At 46.0% G+C, this 24163-nt stretch overlaps 1 pseudogene; it reads right to left on the bottom strand.

The window, feature by feature from the left end:
- Positions 1-233: 233 nt before the first annotated feature.
- LOC140185999 (RISC-loading complex subunit tarbp2-like) overlaps positions 234-24163 on the bottom strand; it is a 35548-nt pseudogene continuing 11618 nt past the window's right edge.

Below are 24163 nucleotides of genomic sequence, written 5' to 3'. Positions count from 1 at the left end.
CCAACTGGCTGCAGCCTGCATCTGAAGTACGGCCACCTCAATAAAATTCTGATCTGTGAATCTCAGAGCCCAGTTCCTTAACACAGGCAGCCAGGAGCCTGTGGTTAGAATGAGGCGAGGCCTCTCTTGCCTCAATTACCCCATGAAATGTAGACGCTGTTGTGCTGTCGTGACTAAAGAGGTGGTGTTTTAGGAACCAGGTGAAACTGTCAGTATATGAACTCCTAGAAACATTAAAAACATTTAAACTTAAAAATAATATTCCTGTAAGTGTAAATTATTCCTGTAAGTAACTCAGTTTCATTCCCATCTGTCTGATACACTGGAACATCATGGATCTTGATAGCAGTATTGTAGTGTGCCAGCTTTTTGATGCCCAGCTTCCGATCTCCAAGAATCTCTCCTCTCTGCAGGTCATAGTGAACTCTTCCCAGTGGACAGGACCCAATTCCTGAATCACTATGTATTCTGGAATCTCCATTCTTTCTGGACTGCTCTCTTATGTAGAGCTCTCACGGGGTTACATCTGTCAGTTGCATAGAGCTGCAGCTTTGAGATTGGTTGCCAGAGATTTTGACTTCATCCAAAATGTTTCCTTCCTTTAGTAATTACATGCTAACATTTGTTGACTTGTGCTATGCTGTCTTTTTGCTAGGCATCTGACCTGTGCAGTTAATATCTCCAATTGTGACTCAGAAAATGAAATTATTTTGGTGGGCTTGGCCTTCTGCTTTCTGGAGGTCGTACATGGTGTCTTTCCTATCCTTGTTCTATAATCCTATAGTAATCTAATAGGCGTCCTTCCGAGATTTGAGGCCAGCAATATCAATAGTCTGACATAAATGCCTTTTCTGCCCAGCTGCTCCAGAGATGAGTGTACATTCAGGGAGATGACTCTGCCATAGACCTGATATTTTTCTTACCAAAAGTTCACTAACAAAAACACTATTCAATAATCAAGGAATTATAACTACTTACAGTTTCAAATTAAAATGTGATTATTAGTGTCTACAAGGCACTCAAGCCCCTGAGGGTCCCAGCTCACAGAACTCTTCAACTGTGTGCAGAGAGACCACTTGTTCCTTCTCCAGGAACACCTGGGCATGGATGTAACCCCGGAAGCGTGGCAGGCAGTCTGCTTAGCTTCTGCCCTCGACTGCTCACGAAGGGCTGGCTTGGTAAACTTGGCCAGGCTCAGGAGGAAAATGACCAGGTGAGTCCCCGCAACCCATTCACATTCGTACACCGTAACTGTAGGTAAGGAGCATGGGGCTGAAGTGTAGCCAGAACGTGGTCAGATTTTCAAATATAAGCTGCAAACTCTCACATTCTGTATACACATGGTACACTGACACCTTCCAATCATAAAAAGGAAAGGTGGCCAGTCATTCAGTGAACCAGCTCAGAAATGTAATGCACGGCACTGCCTTGTGTAACACCTAGGCACAGTGCTCAGGGGAAGGTCCCCTGCATAAAGAGCTCTTGAACAGGGACTTCCCTTACTGATGGGTGGTAAAACTATGTGTGCGGCATGTCTGGATGACAGATGAGGGCAAGGAATTGAAAAGAATCTAACCTAAACTCACCTCTGGTCGCTTGACCTTCTCTTTCAATGTCCTGTAGTCATTCAGGCAGCCTTCTTCCTGGTACTAGGGAGACAACACACCATTCACGAGTCTCACCGGTTTACTCACTCCTCCATTAAGTTTCTGTTATTGGTCTGCCTGTGCTGACTTCCCTACGGAGCCTCAGGGCTGACCGTAATTCTGAATATGCCACTGAGTCCCACCTACTCCCTCTCCCTCCCCAAACATTATCCAAGGATTTACTGGACTAAAGGGAAATGGCCTCAGGTTACATGCATTGCCTGCCCACACTGCCTTTCTTTGTAGTTGCCCAACTGTCTGCAGCCTGCACCTTAAGTAAGACCATCTCAATAAAATCCTGATCTATGTAGCTCTCGATGCCCTGGATGACAAGTGAGCCCAGTTCCTTAACACAGGTAGCCAGGAGTCTGTCGGTTAGAATGGGGCAGGGTAGGACCTCATTTGTCCCAGTCACTCCTGGAAATGTAGAAGCTGCTATGCTTCTGTGACCAATATTGAGGAATCAGGTGAGATGTTCAGTTACATATACTCTAAGGAACATGGTGCTCCAAACATAATATCTCCAAGAATCTCTCCATTCTGTGGGTCATAGTAAACTCTTTCCTGTGGACAGGGCCCGATTCCTGAGTCACTGTGTACCTGGAGTCTCCATCATTTCTGAACCACCATCTCCTGTAGGGCTCCCATGGGGTTATATTCTGCCAGTTGTGCACAGCTGGGAGGTTGAGATTAGTTGCCAGAGATTTTGACTCAGTTGAACAAGGACTCCAACACGTTTCCCCCTTTCCATAATTTCGGGGCAACCCCTGCTCCCTTTATGTTAGGCCCCCAACCTGTTGTTGGTGAGGTCAACCATTGTTGCATCATCATCTAACTTGGTGATTCAACTTGAACACGATTTGACAGTACAAGTCATGTATCATCAGTGTGAACAGTGGCTGCAAAGATGCAGCCCGGGGGTGGGGGGCACTATTGTTCAGTGTGACAGAGCTAGAGATGTTTCTGCCAACACAGACTGACTGATGTCTTTCTGTTAAAAAGTCCAAGATCCAGTTAAAGAGAGGTATAGAGACCCAATGAAGACAGTTTATCTATTAACTTCTGAGGGACCCTGTCTCTTAAGAATTCTCTCCAGTAATTTGTCCAGCGCTGGTGTAAGACTTGCTGGTCCATTTTTAACATGATTATTTCTATTACCTTTCTTGAACAAAGGAATAATGTTTCCCATCCTCCAATCTTCTGGTTCTACCACTGTGGCTAGTAAGGATGCAAAGGTCATTGCCAAGGGCACATCAATCCCTTCCCTTGATTTCCATAATACCCTGAAGGAGTGGGAGTGGGTGGTCTATCCCATCTGGTTCCGAGTACTTATCTACTTAGATATTGTATTGCCTGGAAGGACTGTCTGGGGCCCTGAATGGTGGTGAGGGAAGAGATGTAGGAGCAGGTGTAGTTTTTGTCATACTTGCAGGGATAATTGTCAGAAGGGAGAGACATATGGACGAGGGAGTCACATAGAGAGTAAATCTCAATGGAGGGTGTGGGAGGGGTGAAATGTGTTTAGCAGTAGGATCCCGTTGAAGTTGGCAAAAGTTATGGTGAATGATGTGTTAGATACTGAGGCATAAGTAAAGACAAAGGGAATCCTCTCCCTGTTACAATAGGGTGAGGGCAGATGGCTGGGAAATAGAGGAGGTGTGGATACATGCAGCATGGATGGTGGAATGGAAATACTGTTGCATGAAAAGAGGGCATCTCAGTGATCTAGAGTGGAAAGCCCTATCCTGAGAAAAGATGTGGCAGAGATGGAGAAACAGAAGAGAACAACATTTTTACAAGTGACAGGTGGCAAGTATAGTCAAGATAACTTTGAGCCAGTATGTTTGTAACAGATGTCAGTTAGAAATGGAGACAGATAAACTGAGGAAGTGGAGAGATGACAGAGGTGGACCAAATGAATTTAAAGGTAGAGTGGAATTGCAGCAAAGTTGATGAAATTGATGAGCTTAGCGTGGGTGCAGGAAGCAGCATCAATGCAGTGTCAATGTAGTGCAGAAAGAGTTGTGGAGCATCACCAGTGTAGGATTGGAACATGGGCTGTTCCATGTAATTGGTAAAAAGTCTGGCATAACTGGGGTCCATGCATGCACCCATGGTTATACCTTGGGTTTGGTGAAAGTGGACAAACCTTGCCGACAGTTTTTAAAGTAATGTAGGATTGGTGGATGAAAGCAATCCTCTCACCCTCCTTGACTGTCACTCTCCTGGTTTTCCTATTCATTTCCGGATGTTGATGTTGTCAAGCCCAACATTCTTTGCCCTTCCTGTTCTTGAACATGGTGAACCACAGCAGCCTTTTGGTGAAAATCCTCCCACAGTACCCTGGGAGGTGGAGTTCCTGGATAAAACCCAGTGACAATGAAAGACCAGTAATATGTCAGGATGGTGTGTGACGAGGAGGGAACCTATGGTGTTACCGTGCCATTAACTTTCCCTTACTTTATTGGCAGTCCTGAAATGTGATCAGCTGGGCTTTGTCATATATGGAGTTGCCCGACAACAACTGTTCCCAATTAACTCTTCCCAGCTCCTGCTTGGCATTGTAATTTGTCCTCTCCCCAAATATCGTACTGTCCCATAAGGTCTCAAAATGCTGGAGGAATGCAGCAGGTCAGGCAGCATCTGTAGAGAGGAATAGAGCCGATGTTTCAGGCCAGGACTTTTCATCAGCCCTGGAAAGGAAGTGGGAAGAAACCAGAATAAGAAGGTATGGGGAGGGGAAAATGTACAAATTAGGATGTGGAAGATGAAGCCAGGTGAGGGTGAAGGTAGGTGTGTGGAGGAGCAGGAATGAAGTTGGAAGCTGCAAGGTGATAGGTGGCAGAGGCAAAGGGCTGAAGGTGCAGGAATTTGATGGGAAAGGAGAATGGACCACAGGAGAAAGGGAAAGGGGATGAACTGCAGAGGATAGTGATTGGCAGGTGAGATGGAGGATTATTGGCTCTGTAGGAAGGAAGGGTTAGATTGATCATGGAGTATGTTTTTACAGGTCAGCATGACATTGTGGGCTGAAGGGTCTGCACTCTGCTATACTGCTTTACGTTGTTGCTGAGAACATCCATCATACTTATTTTCAGGAAACCATGTACTTCTGCTGATTATAAAACTATAGAACTCAACCTTAGCAAAATTAAAATTGCCCTTCAAGGTGTTTATATCATTGATCTTTTCCATGAAAGTGGTGCCCAGGGGATTGGAGTAATTTTTAAATATAACAGAAACATCCTCAACAGCTGCTCCTCTATCCTTCGAAACAATGCCTGAATCCAAGAACAGTCATCTTGATTGAGAAACCTATGGTCATTGGTAACGGTAAAATCAGCACGGCACCTTTAGACACACTCAGTGGCCACTTTATTAGGTACACCTATACACTGTTCATAAATGCAAATATCTAATTGCCAATTGTGTGACAGCAACTCAATGCATAAGAGCATGCCGATGTGGTCAAGAAGTTCATTTGCTGCTCAGCCCAAACATCAGAATGGGGAAAAATATGATCTAAGTGACTTTGACATGGAATGATTGTTGGTGCCGGACAGAGTGATTTGAGTATCTCAGAAACTACTGATCTCCTGTGATTTTCACACGCAAGTCTCTAGAGTTTACGGAGAATGGTGTGAAAAACAAAAAATCCAGTGAACAGCGGTTCTGTGGGTGAAAATGCCGTTAATGAGAGAGGTCAGGGGAGAATGGGCAGACTGGTTCAAGCTGACGGGAAGGTGGCAGTTACTCAAACCGCCAAGTGTTTCGAAAGTGATGTGCGGAAGAGCGTCTCTGAATGCACAACACACTGAAGTTTAAGGTGGATGGATCACACCGGGTTCCAATCCTGTGCCTGATGAGGTGGCCACTGAGTGTAAACCCAAGCTCCTGTTATGTTGGTGAGTTCATGGCTGCTTCACTGTGAGGCACAGGCCAGATCAATGACTTAGCCTCTCCCTGACTGACCCACACCTTCTGCACTTCTTTATCTCATTAGATTATCTCATCAGCTGGGAGAAAGATGCTTTGGATAGAAGAAGTTGGCACTGCATTGTCAAGAGGTCAGTCCCAGCTATCGAGGAGAAAAGGCAGAAGAGATGTGAAGCAGGTCGTGAACGGAGACATTTGGTGCTAGACCAGTCAACTCACAAATGCAACCGATGTGGGAGACAGTGCCGATCCAATGCTGGTCTTGTGGCCCATAAACGTGCCTGCAGAGACTAAACTCCCAGCACAGTCAACATCGAAATCGATGGATAGTCGAAGAAGAAGATCTCATTAGGTGTAGCTAACAGGTAAATTCCTAGCAGGATACAAGTTTGACTGGAATATCTAATCTGTGATATCATTGAGTCACGGAATACTACAGCACAGAAACAGGCTCATTGGCTCAACTAGTCCATTACCACACAATGAATTTGCCTAGTCCTTTCGAACTGTAACCAGACCATAGCCCTCCATACGCCTTCCATCCATGTACCTATCCAAATTTCTCTGAAACACTGAAATCGAACCCAGATCCACCACTTCCACTGGCAGCTCATTCCACATTCTAACCACCCTTAGAATGAAGAAGTTCCCCTTAGATTCCCTTTACACAATTCACCTTTCATGCTTATCCAATGACCTCTAGTTCTAGTGTTACCCAACCTCAGTGGAAAAGCCTCCTTGCCATTCCCCTATCTATATCCCTCATAGTCCTGCTCTCTGACCAGATGGAGGAAGCACAGCAGCTACTGACAAAGGTGGAAATTGAGTTCAATAAAGTTGGACTTCACCTAAACACTAAAAAGACAGAGTACATGGCGTTTAACTGCGATAAAAGTACTCTGAGGACCGTAAAGAATGATACCATTAAGAAAGTCTTCGACTACAAGTACCCCGGGTCAAGAATGTTGAGTTCGGAGAAGGACATAAAGATACGGAAGGCACTGGCATGGAGGGCTATGAACGACATGAAGGAAATCTGGAAGTCAAACCTGACCAGAGGGCTTAAAAAGAGGATTTTCATAGCAGTCATAGAGTCCATTCTCACATACGGATGCGAGGCGTGGACACTCACCAAAACTATGCGAAAGTCTCTAGATGGTTGCTATACATGAATGCTCCGGATGGCTCTTGATGAGAGTTGACAACAGCACATGACGAACATCGAGCTCTATAACAACCTACCGATGCTCACCACTAAAATCGAGGTGAGAAGACTGCAACTAGCAGGGCACTGTCTACGCCACCCCGAGCTACCTGCCAGCCTAGTCATCATATGGGAGCCCAGACTTGGGAGGATGAACCCTGGGTGCCCTCCCAAGACTATGGTCAACACGCTCCTAGAAGACAGCAGCACGGCTAATGTAGATGAACTGAACACACTGATCAGGGAGAGGGAGAAGTGGAGAGTCTGTCATCGTGCCCGACGCCGGCCCCCTAGGCCTGAGTTGATGTAGTAGTAGTAGTAGTATCCCTCATAATTTTGTACACCTCTATGAAATCAACCTCCATTGTCCCATGCTCTAGGGCAGGAGTTCCCAATCTGGGGTCTGCAGACCCTTTGCTTAATAGTATTGGTCCATGGCATAAAAAAAGCTGGGAATCCCTGTTCTAGGGAATAAATTCATAATCTATTCAACCTTTCCCTATAACTCAGGTCCTCGGTCTTGGGAACATCCTTGTACATTTCCTCTGCACTCTTTCAATCTTATTGATATCTTTCCTCCATGTAGGTGACAAAAACTGCACACAGTACTCCAAATTAGGCCTTACTAATTTCTTATACAACTTCAACATAAAAACCCAACTCCTGTACTCAGTATTTCAACTTGCGAAGGCCAATGCGCCAAAAGCTTTCTTTACAAACCTATCTACATGTGACACTACTGTGCAGGGTTTTTGGATCTGTATTTCCAGATCCCTTTGTTCCACGGCACTCCTCAGTGCCCCACTGCTCATCATGTCAAACCCTGCTTTATGCCCTCAACGCGCAACACCTCACACTTGTTTGCATTAAATTCCACCTCCCTTTCTCAGCCCATTTTTTTCCAGCTGGTCCAGGTCCTGCTGCAAGTTTTGACAGTCTTCCTCGCTGTCCACCACACCCCAAACCTAGGTGTTATTCACGAATGTGCTGATCCAGCTTACTACATTATCATCCAGATCATTGATGTAGACGACATACAACAACTTGCCCAGCATGGATTCCTGCCGCTCATCATTTGTCACAGGCAGGGGGCAACCATCTACTACCACTCTTGGACTTCCTCCATCAAAGCCAATGTCTAATCCAATTTACTACCTCATCCTGACTACCAAAGTATCTGAACGCCTTGACCAGCCTCCTATGTGGGACATCTCAAAGTCCTTGCCAAAGTTCCACTGCCTTGCCTTCATCAACTTTCACAGTAAATTCCTCAAAAACTCTATTTTGGTTAGACATTGACCTACCTTCTTCTTCTTAACCAAAGCCTCAATATCTCTTGAAAACCAAGGTTCCCAAAACCTTTTATCCTTGCTTTTTATTCTGACAGGACTATTTGACTGTCTCAGAGTTGTAAAACCTCTCATTCGGCCATTGGACTGGGGGTCATTTTTGTAGTGAACAACAATCCTCTGTGGCTTGGCCCCCTCCACCATTCAAACACAACATCCTCCTGTGTTTCCCGTGCACTGTTATCCTATCTATAACACCTCTAATAACATCAATAATATTGGTGGCATTGAGACAATCTAACGTATAATGTCTATTAATAATATCTGATATCATCCCAACAAAATTGGAAACTCCGATCAATCATTGTCTTTTGATTTCATAAAATCGTTATATATCTTAATGTTTGATAGGGAAATGGAGTTTCCAATTTGGGAATCGATAATTCCCCCATCCCTAATCTTGGAGTATAAAAATGCATCATTTGTACACTTAAGAAGGTGTAAAAGTTTCATTAATAAAGCTCCTTTTCATCCTGACAAGTTTGACTGAGACGTTCTGGAGAGCCTCATTTTAAATGAATGAATAACAGAGTTGGTGAGATGTTGTAGGTCTTAAATACTTCTACCTTTTTGGATAGGCTTCAGCCCATTACCCTCTCCCTTGAATCTATCATTCCAGTAATCACTAGAGGGGAAATCTGATGGAAGTTTATAAGATTATGCATGGCAATATATTTTTCGTAGGGTTGAGATATCTAATAGCAGAGGGCATGCATTTAAGATGAGAAGGGTTTATTTCAAAGGAGATGTGAGGGGCAAGTTTTTACACAGAGGGAGGTGGGTTCCTGGAATGCACAGGCTGGGGTGATGGTAGAGGCAGAAACATTAGGGACTTTTAAGAGGTGGTTAGGTAGGCAGATGAATGTGAGGAAAATGGAAGGATATGGACATTGTGTAGGCAGAGGAGATTAGTTTAGTTAGCTATTTGATTACTAATTTAATTTGTTCTGTCCAACACTGTGCCCAAAGAGCCTGTCCTATGCTGTACTGGTCTATGTTCTATGTTCAAACATTTTATCCAGGGGTCAATCCTATCTCCAGGGTATTTTCCCTACTCATCCAGGCAGTAAAATGTAACTTTCCATTGTTAAGTAGTTAACTAAAGATGAAGTTAAACAGGAATATTTTATTCTTGCATATCCTATGCAATCTTCCCTCTAATTTGTAATGACCAGCGTGCTCAAAAATCTTGCGCTGTCCAATTTTTTGCCCAGTGACAACAACCTATGCACACTGAATTTTATATATGGAGGTATTCATTTTAACAGCTAGCAAACTACTGTGGACAAGAATTTTGATCTGCTCTGGGTTTGATCAGTTTTACTCTCGTTCATCAGAACTCTTATAAAACATATGTAGTAGGCCTGTAGCAGGTAATGGAGGACTTCCTCGTTGGAGCTTTTGCACACCTTCCATATGTGATTTGCTTGCTAAATGACGCTTTAAAAAAGTCGAGTTCCCAAATATCACTCAACTTCTTCCCGCCTGTAAATTCTCCAGCAACTTCGGCATCGCAACAATACACGCAGGTAATACCAGTTTCTGTAATGTACAGTACATAAATATTTCTCTTAGCTGCACGTTCCTGACCTCATGAGATTTTGGTATAGGAGTTTCATTAAGCCATTCCACTTTAAGTGAACTAGCAGCTCTTTAACGCTTCATACCCTTTGCTTCTTTGGAATTCAATACAGTGAATCAATATTTTCTTCAATAGAAACAGTATAAATAAGCCAGTTCTAAAATCTGTAGTGACAGCTTTTTGTGTGCAACTTAAATTCCTTCGTGCACCAGTGGCAAAAGATGTGTGCAGGCACACACACACACACACACACACACGGACACCTTAGAGGGAATATTACTGGAATCCTTAAGTCTTGTCAAGATCCACCTTTTTACTAAAGATTAAGGATCTTGAGGTTTTTAGAGATGCTGTTTTGAGAGTCAGCCAAAGGCCATGCCCTCTAAGGCCAAAGAGAGCAGGATATACAATATATATTGCATCTAGAAGTAAACAAGACTGTCCCTATCTGATGAACATAAAATAATACTGAGTGATGTGGGGGAGAAAGTGGATTTCCCTGTTTAATCCATTTGCCTCCCCCTTCCCCCAAATTAGGCATGGGTCTGGTATTGGTCTTTCCAATCTCAATGAGTGCAGGAGCCTGTGATGGGCTCTCAGAACATTTATCCAGCCCAAAGCTTTAACAATAAGCTTACTGCGGTAATGCTCTAGTTAAGATTTTTACTGCTAATGCTATAGAGTATTTCATTTAGTAGCTTTCTGTAGAAGCAGTGTGTCCCGTTGATAGCATGTTTGGGGTTTTGGCTAAAGGTAAGAGGCTATGATGTTCAACTGAGAATCTTGTGTCTGCCAATCAGGATGGTGGAATTGGGAGAAGGTTCTGTTGAAAGCTGGGTGGAGAGAGATTTGCGACGGAGAGCGGTGGGGGCTTGTGGCCTTTTTGGCAGGAGTTGCGAAGGGGACAGCAGGGAAGATGGCTGAGGATGCCAAGGGAAGGAGCATCCCTGTTGCACAAGGTGCTTTGTGCAGGTGAATGGCTCCGAGGAGGAAAGGCCAGTAATCTGATAGAGAGAGCCCGTTTGTTCAAGATGGATGTGGAGTGAAGCTCAGAATGTGGCGTGTGCTTTCACGCAGACTGTCCGTTGGTCCAAATTGTGAGTAAAAATACAACTTCAAGATGAGATCCAACGATATGCACATTTGGACTGGGTTAATTGTAATGGGTGCTTTTATTTTTCCTACTCAATGTTCGATAAAGCTGAAGTTTGTACAAACGTAATTATACCTTCTTTATAATTTTATGCAGTGTACTAGCTGTTATTTCTTGCTGACTGACAATTGTGTATGGGCAGTATTTACCCAGCATTCACTTAAATCGAGGTTTCTTTAATTGGAACATCAGAACGTTCCTGTTTGGTTGAACCCCAAGTCGTACTGACCCTAGACGCCTATTGTTTATGAAAGGTGGCCTTCTTACTGCTGAGTCCTGTGGCTGTTAGCAGGGCCGGCTAACGAGGCAAGTTTCAATGTGAGCCCAGTGTGGGGGGCTGTATAGCCAACAGAATCAAAGGCCTTAGACAAATCAACTGATACAAATGCCAGGTCTGATTCTGCTTGGCCCCATTTATTAGATAATTTAGTATAATAATAGAATACTACAGCACAGAAGCAGGTCCTTCAGCCCATTTAGTCAATGCTATCCTGGTCAAATCCATCTACACCCAGATCATAGCCCTCCCTATCCTGTCTACTATTCTTCAGCCCATTTTCCCAGCTGGCCCAGATCATGTTGGAAACTTTGATAGTCTTCCTCACTGTCCACTATGCCCCCAGTCTTGGTGTCATCTGTAAATCTGCTGATCCAGTTTACCTCATCATCATCCAGATCATTGATATAGATAACAAACAACGGACTCAGCAGTGATCACTGTGGCACAGCACTGATTACAGGCCTCAAATCAGAGAGGCAACCATCTACTACCACTCTCTGGCTTCTCCCATGAAGCCAATGTTGAATCCAAATTACTACTTCATCTTGAATGCCAAGCAACTGAACATTCTGGACCAATCTTCCATATAGGACCTTGTCAAAGGCCTTGCTAAAGTCCACGTAGACAATGTACTCTGCCTTAATTAGCTTTCCTGGTAATATAGAATATAGAACATAGAACAGTACACCATAGGTACAAACCCTTTGGCTCACAACATTGTGCCATGGCCAACTAATCTCTTCTGCCTACACAATGTCCACATCCTTCCATTTCCCTCCCATTCATGTATCAATCTAAACATCTCTTAAAAGACATCAACCGCCCCACACACATGCATGCTTGTTCTCCCTAAATAGGCCATGGTTTTCCAAATGTTCATTAATCCAATTCCTAAAGTAACTTCCGTGCTACTGACGTGAGACCCTCTAGTCTATAGTTTCCAGGATGATCCCTGGTTTCCTTGAGTAATGGAACAACATTAGCTACTCACCAGACTGCTGTGACCTCGCCTGTGGCTAGAGAACATGGCGATATTGGTCAAGGCCCCAGCAATCTCTTCTTGCCTCTCTCAATATCCTGGGTATATCCCATCAGGCGCTGGGGATTTATGCATCCTAATGCTTAAGACCCAGCATTATCTCCTCCTTTACCTCAGTGTCCTAATTGGTACATTCAGCACTGTTCTCTTTATCCTCCACATCCTTCTCCTTATCAAATACTGATGTAAAGCACTCATTAAGGACCTCAAACATGAGGAAATCTGCAGATGCTGGAAATTCAAGCAACACACACAAAATGCTGGTGGAACACAGCAGGCCAGACAGCATCCATTGGAAGAAGCACAGTCGAGGTTTCGGGCTGAGACCCTTCGTCAGGACGTCAGTGCCCTGACGTAGGGTCTTGGCCTGAAACATCGCTTCTTCCTATGGATGCTGTCTGGCCTGCTGCGTTCCACCAGTATTAAGGACCTCACCCACATCCTGTGCATTCAAGAAAGTGTTCTGTCCTTTATCCCTGAGTGATCCTGCCCTCCCCATCATTACCCTCTTGCTCTTGACATATGTATAGAATGCCTTGGGATTCTCTTCAATCCAATTTTCCAAGAACTTTTCAATGTCTATCCACGGCCTCCTCTACTGTAAAAATGAAGCCACACTCAGGTTGGAGGAACAACACCTTATATTCCGTCTGGGTAGCCTCCAACCTGATGGCATGAACATCGACTTCTCTAACTTCCGCTAATGCCCCACCTCCCTCTCATACCCCATCTGTTACTTATTTTTATACACACATTCTTTCTCTCACTCTCCATTTTCTCCCTCTGTCCCTCTGAATATACCCCTTGCCCATCCTCTGGGTCCCCCCCCCCGTCTTTCTCCCCGGACCTCCTGTCCCATGATCCTCTCGTATCCTTTTTGCCTATCACCTGTCCAGCTCTTGGCTCCATCGCTCCCCCTCCTGTCTTCTCCTATCATTTCGGATCTCCCCCTCCCCATCCCACTTTCAAATCTCTTACTATCTCTTCCTTCAGTTAGTCTTGACGAAGGGTCTCGGCCTGAAACGTCGACTGTACCTCTTCCTAGAGATGCTGCCTGGCCTGCTGCGTTCACCAGCAACTTTGATGTGTGTTCCTTAAATTTCCAGTATCTGCAGTATTCCTGTTGTTTTCATGGTCCCTCCTGGTTTTCCTAACTCTCTTCTTGAGTTCATTTCTGGCTTCCTTATAATCCTCAAGGGCTCTGTTTGATTCTAGCTTCCTAAGTTTTACAAACTTTTCCTTTTTCTTCTTGTCTAAGTTCATCGGCTCTCTCGACGCCCAAGGTTCCCTTACCTTGCCATCCTTGTCCTTCCTGCTGACTGGAACATACCTGTCCTGTGCTCTGAGCAGTTGATCTTCAAACACCCACCATATGTTGGATGAAGGGTATATGGGGTATATAGGGAGGGGTAGCACCTCTGGTCAAGGGGTTTTGTCACTCCCATTCTGGGGTGGTGCAGTCACCTTTGGTCCCCACTGGACACTCAGCTCTCACCTGTGGCCACAAGTAGCTGTTTGCATGCGACAGGTACTCTGCTCCAACAGGCAGGCCAAGCCAGGTGAGAGTAGCCAGGGGGCTGATACCTCATACCTCAGAGAGGTAGGGACCTGCCTGCCCTAGAATGCAAACTCAGCTCTGGCAGACTGGGCGGGTGAGATCAATGTGAGAGGTAGGTGGTTCTGCAACGCTTTGCGGAGAGCAAAGGGCATGATGAGGACCAGAAGAAGTCACGATCGTCTACTACAACCAAGGAAACCCCCCATTGTCTCAACTACTCGCATCACTAGACCCAGTCATCTGAGGTCAAGACAATGGATCTCCCCTAGTGCAACAGCTTTTCCACTTAAAAACTCCCCCGCAGGGATACAACAGGCAACCACCACATATCGGATGTGGATATCAAAAACCAGCTGTTCCCAATGAACACTCTCTAGTTTCTGCCTAATCCTGTCGTAATTTGACCTGCTTCAATTTCATACTCCCCTGCAAGGTCCGTAATTATCCTTATCTATAGCTAGCTTAAAACCTAAGGAGTTATGCTCACTATTCCCTAACTGCTCGGCCACTGATAGGTCAGTCATCCAGCCGGGCTCATTGCTCAACACCAGATCCAGTACAGCCCCTCATCTTGTGGGATTATCCGCACGTCAATTTAAGAGACTCTTCCACATGCACCTAACAATCCTGATCCATCTAAACTTTTTGTACTAAGGAGGTCTCACTTTACTGTATATTAGGGAAGTTGAAGCCTCCCTATGATAACAACCCTTTTGTTTTAACACCTTTTCTTAAATTGCCAGATAGCTGCTCCACAATGTCCCAGTGGTATTTGAGGGGGTGGGCTTGAGGCACACTCTTATCAGAGTGATCCCACCCTTCCTATTTTTGACTTCTGCCCATATCGTCTCAGTAGACAAGCCCTCCATTAAAATGTCCCTCCTAAAAGCAGCTGTGATATGGTCCCTGATTAGTAAACCTCACCCCCCCCCCCCACCTTTTACTGTCCTCACTTTGTTCTAAAACATCAAAATCCTGGGACATTAAGCACCCATTCCTGCCCCTCTCTCAACCAAGTCTCTGTAATGGCCACAACATCATAGTTTCATGTACTGATCTATGCTCATCACCTTTACCCCTTAAACTTCATTATCTTTAACCGTTAATACTCCTAGTATAAACATACACACATTTCAAGCTACCCATCCTATTGTATCTATTACTTTGCTCCATCCTGTTTTTTACTGGCCCTGACATCTACACCCACACCCCTCCACTTTTTGACCCAGTGCTCTGGTTCCCATCCCCCTACCAAACTAGTTTAAACCATCCCAAGAAGCACCAGTGAAGCTCCCGGCCACGATAGTGGTTCCCCTTCAGTTTAGGTGCAAGCTGTCCCTCCAATACAGGTCAACCCTGCCCATGAAAAGGTTCCAATCATCCAAGAACCTGCCATCCTACCCTCCTGTCTGAGTTGCTCATGTCACAGTGGGGGCAGACCCAAATGCAAGACACAGACACTGAAGTACAAGGAACAGGACTAGACTAGAGTAGGGACATGACAGGATACAAACAAGGAGCAGGGACAAGAACACAGACTTGGGCTTGGACCCCGAGCCAGAGACTGGACAAAGACCCAGAACCTGGGTCTTGCCGTGGGCTCAGGCCCCAGAACCAGGTATGGACCATAACATGACTGCAGGACTGGAGGCTGGGGTCTTGAGGCTTGAGGCTTGGAGACAGGCTTGGGGTCTTGAGGCTTGAGGCTTGGAGACAGGCTTGGGGTCTTGAGGCTTGAGGCTTGGAGACAGGCTTGGGGTCTTGAGGCTTGAGGCTTGGAGACAGGCTTGGGGTCTTGAGGCTCGGAATGCAGAGGCTGGAGCTCGGAGACAGACTGGGAACTGTACATCAATCTGGAGCCGGGACTTATCCTTCAAAAAGCCGGGACTCATCTTTGACACGATTCCAACATGAGACAAGACAGTACATAGACATAGAGCCGGGACTTATACTTAGACAAGCCGGGACTCAACTTCATCCCCACACCAAGGTGGGACAGGACCATCCGTCGGGTAACGGCAGAACAGCCGGACTTACCCCACAGAGGCAAAGACAAGACAAGATAGGTCCCCCTCAGGGCAACGGCAGAACGGCCTGACTTACCCCACGGAGGCGAGGACAAGAAGAGACAAACACCGAAGAACAGCAGACAATTCCACCTCTGCACTGGCGATTGAACTCAACGGTGGCACAGGTGAGGTATCCAAGCAGAGAGTCAGGCAAGTGGGGAAAAGACAAGGAGGGGAACAGGACAGTCCAGCAGGGAATCCCTGGTTTGCAGAGGTATTTATGTCTCAGCCCCAAAACGAGAATCATGTGCTCACAACAGAAACTGGGGGAAACCAGAAACCCCGGAACAACGAACCATGGACGGGCCATGAACCGGAACACGGACTTCACGGACCGGACCATGACAGCTCAAACATTTGTACTCTCGTTTGTACAATCATTTGTACACTCGTTCATTTTGTACAATCATCCTATTCCTGCCTGATGAGCATGTGGTACTCGGAGTCCTGTTCTTCAGCCTCTTTCATAACTCCCTATACTCACTGCGCAGGACCTCTTCCTCCTTTCTACCTATGCCATTGGTCCCAATGTGCACCCCAGTCTCTGTCTGATCACTCTCCCCCTTAAGAATATCCTGCAGCCACTCCGATACATCATGGGCCCCGGCACCTGGCAGGCTACACACCATCCTGGTGTCTCTTTTGAGGCCACAGAATCCTCTGTCCGTTCCCCGAACTATTGAATGTCCAATGACTATCACTCTATCTGACTTGGAAAGGCGAAGTGTGAGCCTCAGATCTGGCCACAGTGCCACTTGCCTGATAGGTCATTTGCCCTCCAATCACTCCCCCCAGCAGTATGGTGAGGGGTGTGCTTGTTGCTGAGGGGAATGGCCACAGGGGGATCCAGCACTGACTGTTTACTCCCCTTATCTCTCCTGGTGGTCACCCATCTAGTGTCTGAAGCCAGTACTCTGGGTGTGATCACCTCAGTAAAAGTCGCATCTATGAGGTTTTCATCCTCCTGAATGGTCCTGAGTACATCCGGCTCCAGCTCCAGTTCCCTGACCTTGTCAGTCAAGAGCTGAAGTCGGGTGCACTTCCTGCAAATCTAATCATCAGGGAGATCCCACGTCTTGCAAGAGAAGCATTTCAGCACCTTAACTAACATCCTGGCTGAACTGCATTAAGGACCAAGAATTTACAGACAATAAAAAAGTATCTTTTCCAACAGTGCCTTCCCTCTTGAGTTTCGCATTCACCGTTGTCACTGACTCAGCCTCTTCTTGCCGAACTTGTTAAACTTAAGTTCTATAAACAAATAAATGATTGCAAATGACACAGTAGCCTCAGCCTCTGCCTGCTGAGCCAATGCCTCCTATTCGAACCCCAGCCCTCTCCAACAATGGCTGCTCCGTTTAAACCGAACTTCTCTTTCTTGGCCCTTAATATGTTAATAATAATCAAGAAGCTTCCTGCTCCGCAGACAAGTCCCGATATGCCCCACTCACAGTTTATAATCTTCTCGAAAAACTCTAAAAGTGGTTGGACCGAGCTACCACAAACTGTCATGTTTACGATCGATACGCTGTCTGTACAAGTAAATAGTTAATTGGGACACATCAAGATGAGTATGTTTTGATCCAAATAAGCAGCTGCCCCAGTTTGCTGGTTTCATGGAAATAGTTGAAAAGGTATAAAAAAAGATAAGCTGTTTAACTGAGTAGCAAATGTATTTAAATGAAATTCAGGACAAGTTAGAACATTGCTATAGCACTATAAAAGTGTGTATAAATTCCAATAGTTATCAAAAGAGGAATTCATCCAGTGTACGCTGCCATGTTCTTTTGATTGACTGTAAATGAACAAAGTCAGCGCAGACACTTAGTGCAGATAATGGACTGCCTTCATACAATGCTATGGGCGATTGCATCCTCCACATTTTCATTTTCATTGTAACATTCAAAATGATTTTCAACGCCTTCAAATTCTTTGCAGTTTCTAACTTGTTGAAGAAGTGAAATCATTTGTTTTTCACTCCCGTCTGTTTCTGGCATCTCCAAGCCTGAATGCTTGAAGCGGCAGTGAGCAAAAGAATTTTGAATTGTCTTACTGCTTATTCCTCGCCAACTATCAGTGGCAAAAATCACTGCTTTTTAAACGGAGGTGCACGCAACTGACACTATTTCAAAAACTGATCACTCTGAGCACAGTGTGGTATCTATCAGCAACGCAAGTACACGCGATTAACACTGGTGAGAAACACTAGTTCAGCAACAGCTTCCTGTCCCAATTAAGTTGCATAGTGTCCCAAATAAATGAAGAGAATCCTAGCTACTTTCATAATTAGTTTTTGTTCTTTAAGAGTTGTCCCAAATAAGCAGCTGCCCCGATTAAATGATGTCCCAATGAACCGAAATCCACTGTATATCAGGTCTCTTAGAATACCTTCCAGTAACTTACTACTAACGCCAGGCTGACCTGCCTATAATTTCCTGGCTTGATCTTTGCAGTTTTTCCTAAATAACAGAGAAAATTAGCTGTCCTCCAATCCTCTGGCAACTCACCAGTGGCTAATGGGGTTTTAAATATCTCTGCAGAACCTCTACAATTTACTGTATGCACTAACCCCCCCCCCCACCCACCACCACCACCACCATGACCAAGGGTACACCTTGTCTGGTCTTGGGGATTTATGCACCCTAACTTGTCTCAAGGCTCCCAGTAGCTCCTCTTCCATAATCCGGATATGGTCCATGACCTCAGTGCTGTTTTACCTCCCTTCTTTTTGTGTCCTGAGTAAATATGCAAAAATAATTCAAGATAAATTAAGTGAGGCATAGATAGCGTAGACAGACAATATCTTTTTCCAAGACACAAAATACTCTGCAGATGCTGGGGTCAAAGCAACGCTCACAACACGCTGGAGGAACTCAGCAGGTCAGGCAGCATCTGTGGAAATGATGAGTCGATGTTTCGGGCTGGAACCCTTCGTCAGGACTGTAGAGGGAAGGGGCAGAGGCCCTATAAAGAAGGTGGGGGGAGGCTGGGCAGGAGAAGGCTGGTAGGCTCCAGGTGAAAAACCAGTCAGGGGAAAGATCAAGGGGTGGGGGAGGGGAGGCAGGGAGGGGATAGGCAGGAAAGGTGAAGAAGGAATAGGGGAAAACACAATGGGTAGTAGAAGGAGGCAGGACCATGAGGGAGGTGATAGGCAGCTGGGGGAGGGGGCAGAGTGACATAGGGATAGAGGAAGGGAGGGGGAGGGAACTACCGGAAGTTGGAGAATTCAGTGTTCATACCAAGGGGCTGGAGACTACCCAGACGGTATATGAGGTGTTGCTCCTCCAGCCTGAGTTTAGCCTCATCATGGCAACAGAGGCGGCCATTTTTTCCCAAAGGTTGAACTGGCCAGTACCAGAGGGCATGTATTTAAGGTGAGAGGGAGTAATTTCAAAGGAGAAGTGAGGGGCACGGTTTTTTTTTGCACAGGGTGCTGGAATGCACAGCCTGGGGTGGTAGAGGCAGAAACATCAGAGATTTTTAACAGCCGTTTAGATAGGCACATGAATGTAAGGGAAATGGAAGGATACAGGCGTTGTGTAGGCAAAAGAGCTCAGTTGACGATTTGATTGTTAACTTAATTAGTTATCACAACATTGTGGGCCAAGGGGCCTATTCCTGTGCTGTACCATTCTCTGTTCTCAGATGTCCCTTATCTCTCATGGCTGACCTCCTAGAGAACCCCCTTTGTCCCTTGCTCTCCCTTTGCTCTTAACATAGCTACAGAAGTCCTTGGGGTTCTTTTCCACTTTGTCTGCCAGAGCAACCTCATGTTGCCCTTAGCCCTCCTGATTTCTCTCAACTGCTTACTTGCATTTCTTATACTTAAGTTCCTCATGTGATCCTTTCTCCCTGTACACAGTATGAGTTTTCATTTTAACGAGGGCCTCGGTCCCTCAGAAAAGAAGGTTTCCTAAACCTGTTCACCTTGCCTTTCATATAGGAATATACAAACTCTGTACAGTACTCTCAATATTTCACTTCAGAAGGTCTCCCACTTACCAACCATCCCATTGCCGGAACACAAGCCATCCCAATCCACGTTCGGCAGATCCCCTCTGGTGCCATCAGAATTGGCCTTTCTCCAATTTAGAATCTTAACCTGAGAACCACAGCATGCCCTTAACTTACAAACCTTCCCGGCAGGTCTTTGCAATGTGAGAAGAAACCCACATGGTTGCGGATCATGTACATGCTTGTGGGAATTGAACCTGGGTTTCTGCACTGTAACAGTCTTAGACTAACCACCATACAACCGTGTTGCCCTTAAAACCACCTCCTTCTTCTCCTTCATGTGCGTTGCGCGTTACTCTTGGGCGATCATGGCTCTCCACATTGAACGATCCCTCGCAGCGTCAATGATATCTCGCACACTTAGATCTGTTAGTTCTTTCACAGTGTCCATATATTTTCCTCTTTGCCTTCCCATTCCGCGTTTCCCAGGCATACGGCCTTGTAACGTAAGGCATTCTATTTCTCTCTTTCCGATGACATGGCCCAGGAATTTAAGTTTCCTCTCATTTAATGTTCTCATTACAGATCTTTTTGTATGGGTACGTTGGAGTACTGTCTCATTAGTTACCCTATCTCTATATGATATTTTCAACATTCTTCTAAGAAACCACATTTCTGTTGCTTCTAAGTTTCTTTGGAGTTCTGGTGTTATAGTCCGTGTTTCAGAAGCATTAAAACCACCACCTCTATTGAAAAGGGAGCTAAAAGAATCTAAATACATAAAAACTCCAGAAAATGGCAAATTTTTACCTATAACAACGCTAATGCATTGGGGGGGGCAAGCATTCAAATCAGTAAATGTGAATTAATAATTATCACAGCTCTACCAGAGAATCCTAAACTATCTTCACGGTCATCCTCGATGTCAATTAAGAAGCTGGGGCTATCTCTTACTGGAGAATGAAAATTCCGCCGGGGAGCTCGAAGACGAGAATATAAGATGCCACCCCGGTGGTTTGTGTTCCTGAGGTTCTGGCCGAGAAGGCCCAAACACCAGGCCCGCATTTGTAGAGGGGACGTCTTGCAAGCAACCCAGCAGGAGGGTTTTCCCCCAGTTTGTCTCCCACCCGGGGCCGAGAAAATTGGGTGAGACCTCCCTGGCACCATTTTCTTCACTAGCTGGGAACCATCTCACTTACCCAAGGTTCCGATAGCTGACGAAGAGTGGTTTCCCAGGGTGCACCAGCAGGGAGGGGATCTTCACCCACTGGGACAGATGACAACTATCCAACCGGTGAAGCCACCTCACCTTCACTTAGCAGCCAAGCAGCTGAATCTACACTCACTCTTTTCAGCTTCCTAGCCGGTTGCCTACGTTCACTCTATAGGACCGAATCCCTTTCCTAGTAATGTCATTGGCATCAATGTGCACCACAACTTCTAGATGCCCACCCTCTCCCTGAGGACCTGATCTGGAATGCCCCTGACCCTGCCACCTGGCAGAAAACATACCATCTGGGAGTCTCGTTCATGCCCACAGGATCTGCTATCCGAATATATCTCCTTAACTACTGAGCCTCTTTCATGCGCACAGAATCTCCTGTCTGTTCCCATAACTACCCAATCCCCTGTCAGCACTGCACCGCACTTCTCCCCAGTCCTGAGCCACAGAACCAGACAATGCCAGAGACCTGCTTGTTGTGACTTCTCCTCATAGATCATCCCCCCCTTCACAACAGTATCCAAAGTAGTGTATGTATCCAGGGCAACGGCCACAGGAATACCCTGCATTGTCTGTCTATTCCCTTCCCCTCTCCTGACAGTCTCCTTCCTACATCTTAGGGGTGACTACCTCCTTGTAGCTCCTATCGATCATCTCCGTATCAGCTGGAGGTCAAAGGTCACCCAGCTCCAGCTCTATTTCCTTAATGTGTCTGTAACGAGTTGCAACTCCCACAACTGCAGTCATCAGGGACCCTGCAACAGGAGCACACCACTGCCCTGACTACCATTCCCACTGCTTGGAACAAGAGAGCAGAGAAATTTTCCAGGGATTTTGCCAGGACTTGAGGACCTGAGTTATATGCAAAGGTTGAAAAGGTTTAGGATGTTATTCCCTAGAGCACAGGAGAATGAGAGGAGATTTGTTAGAGGTGTACAAGTTTATGAGGGGTATAGATAGGATAAATGAAAGCAAGCTTTTCCCACTGAAGTCGGGTGGGACTACAACTAGTGGTTGTGGTTTAAGGGTGAAAGGTGGAATGATTAAGGGAGACATGAGGGAGACCTTGACTTGGGGGTAAGAATGTGGAATGTGCTACCAGCAGAAGTGGTGAATGTGGGTTTGATGTTAACATTTAAGAGAAATCTGGATAGGTACGTGGATGGGATGGGTAAGGAAGGCTGTGGTCCAAGGTGCAGGTCGATGGGGCTGTGGAGATTAATAATCTGGTATGGACTAGATGGGCTGAATGGCCTGTTTATGTGCTGTAGTGTTCTATGACTCACCATCACCTCCGCTCACTGTAACCTGAACCAACATCCCGACAATTCTTGCACAGCACTCCCTCTCAGCATAGCCACGTCCCAAACCTTACCTGTTCTGACCTCTGCCTTCTCCATGAACCCATTTTGCTCTTCCCCCTCACACCTGGTCCACTTGCTCCACCTCTTCATGCTGAAGCCCGTTGAGCCAAAGCCTCAGCTCCCCACTCTAATGCTGGCCCACTCCAAGAATGGCTACTCTGCTTAACCTTAACTTTGTATTGGCTGCTGCTAATCAGTCTAACAATCCGCAAAGTATGGGTTTTAGAATCCTGTTCAGTGAAACTCACCAGCAAGTCCTGAGGCTTACCTTCTTTATACTCTCACACAGTCCCATTTCCAGGTCAGTAAAACTTTGTCACTTGTACCAATGTATACTGTGACCTCTGACTGCTCATCTTTCACCTCAATATCCTGCAGCTGCTCAGGGACACCTTCATCTGCATGCAGGGAGGCAATGTATGGTACCTTCCTGCTGTCTTCTGCGATCACAGAATCTCCTATCTCTGCAGTCCAGTCTGAGTCTCAGACCCAAGTCCAGTGTGGGAATCCTGCCTACGACTGATAGTCCCTGAGAGACCATCCAGCCCTCCTCACGCACTCCACATAACAGCATTTCCTGTCAGAGGTGTGGGACAGGGTACCCTGACTCATAGGCTGCTCCCCCTACTCTCTCTGGTGGTCACCCACCTCTCTGAAACCTAAACCTTAGGGTGGGATAACTTCCAGTAAAAGTCCTGTCTACGATGCTCTGAGATTCAGAATACCTCCACATCCAGCTCTGGTTCCTTGACTTCGTTTGTCAGGAGCTGACGCTGGACGCACTTCCCACAGATGTAGTCGACAGGGAAGCTGTGAGGTTTACTAATTTCTCACAACTTGCACGAGGAGCATTTCACTGTCCTGATAGCCATCCTACCTAAACTGATGGCCATCTTACCTGCTTTGACACCCATCCTACCTGTCCTGACACCCATCATACCTGTCCTGACACCCATCCTACCTGTCCTGACACCCATCATACCTGTCCTGACACCCATCCTACCTGCACTGTCAGGTGCTCAAGATGAACAACAAAATAAACTTTTACCTGTGCCTCCTCTCTGCCTCTCGAGTCAAAACCTCAGCTCCCCAATCCTACTCTGGCCCACTCTCCCAATCTCTGCTCTCCTATATCCCACCTCTCTAACTGGCAGCTTGGTCTCCCCATTGGTTCATGTGGCTGAACACAGAACATGCCATTTGGCCCATGAGGTCTATGCAAAATCACACTAAATTTCTCTTTCCTACATGATCCACGTCACTCCATTCTCCTACACATTCATGGATCAGTCTAAACAGCCTGGTATGCACCATATCAGTTTCTGCTGTACCTGGCTGCCGTTCAAGGCACCTGCCGCTCTCTGTGGTTTACAAGCTCCCGCCGCCCACATCCCCCTTGAAGTGGGGTTGATCGGAGGTAAGGTCAGATGGGGTTGGGGAAGGTGGGTAGGTGTGTGTGGGAGGAGAGCCTGAACTTGGGGAAATTGAACGTTTCTACCATTGGGTTACAGGCTACCCTCAGAATGTGAGGTGTCCTTCCAGTCTGTGTTTGGCCTCTCCATAGCAACGGATGCAGCAAAGGATGGGCTGGTGTGGCGATGGGAAGGAGAATTAAAATTTACAACCAGGTTTAGCAGGCTGTTGACTGGAGCAGAGGGCATGTCTTAGCCGCGATAAGACTGAGCGAGCTAGTGCTTTTCCCTTTGGAGCAAAGGAGGATGAGAGGTGACTTGAGAGCGTACAAGATGATAAGTGGACAGCCAGAGACTTTTTCCCAGAAAATTAATGGCTAATACAAGGGGCCATA

Source organism: Mobula birostris, chromosome 21, assembly GCF_030028105.1.
Source record: "Mobula birostris isolate sMobBir1 chromosome 21, sMobBir1.hap1, whole genome shotgun sequence".
Taxonomy (NCBI): Eukaryota; Metazoa; Chordata; class Chondrichthyes; order Myliobatiformes; family Myliobatidae; genus Mobula; species Mobula birostris.
The sequence above is the reverse complement of the archived record's forward strand: the minus strand, read 5'-3'. Positions and strand labels throughout refer to the sequence as shown.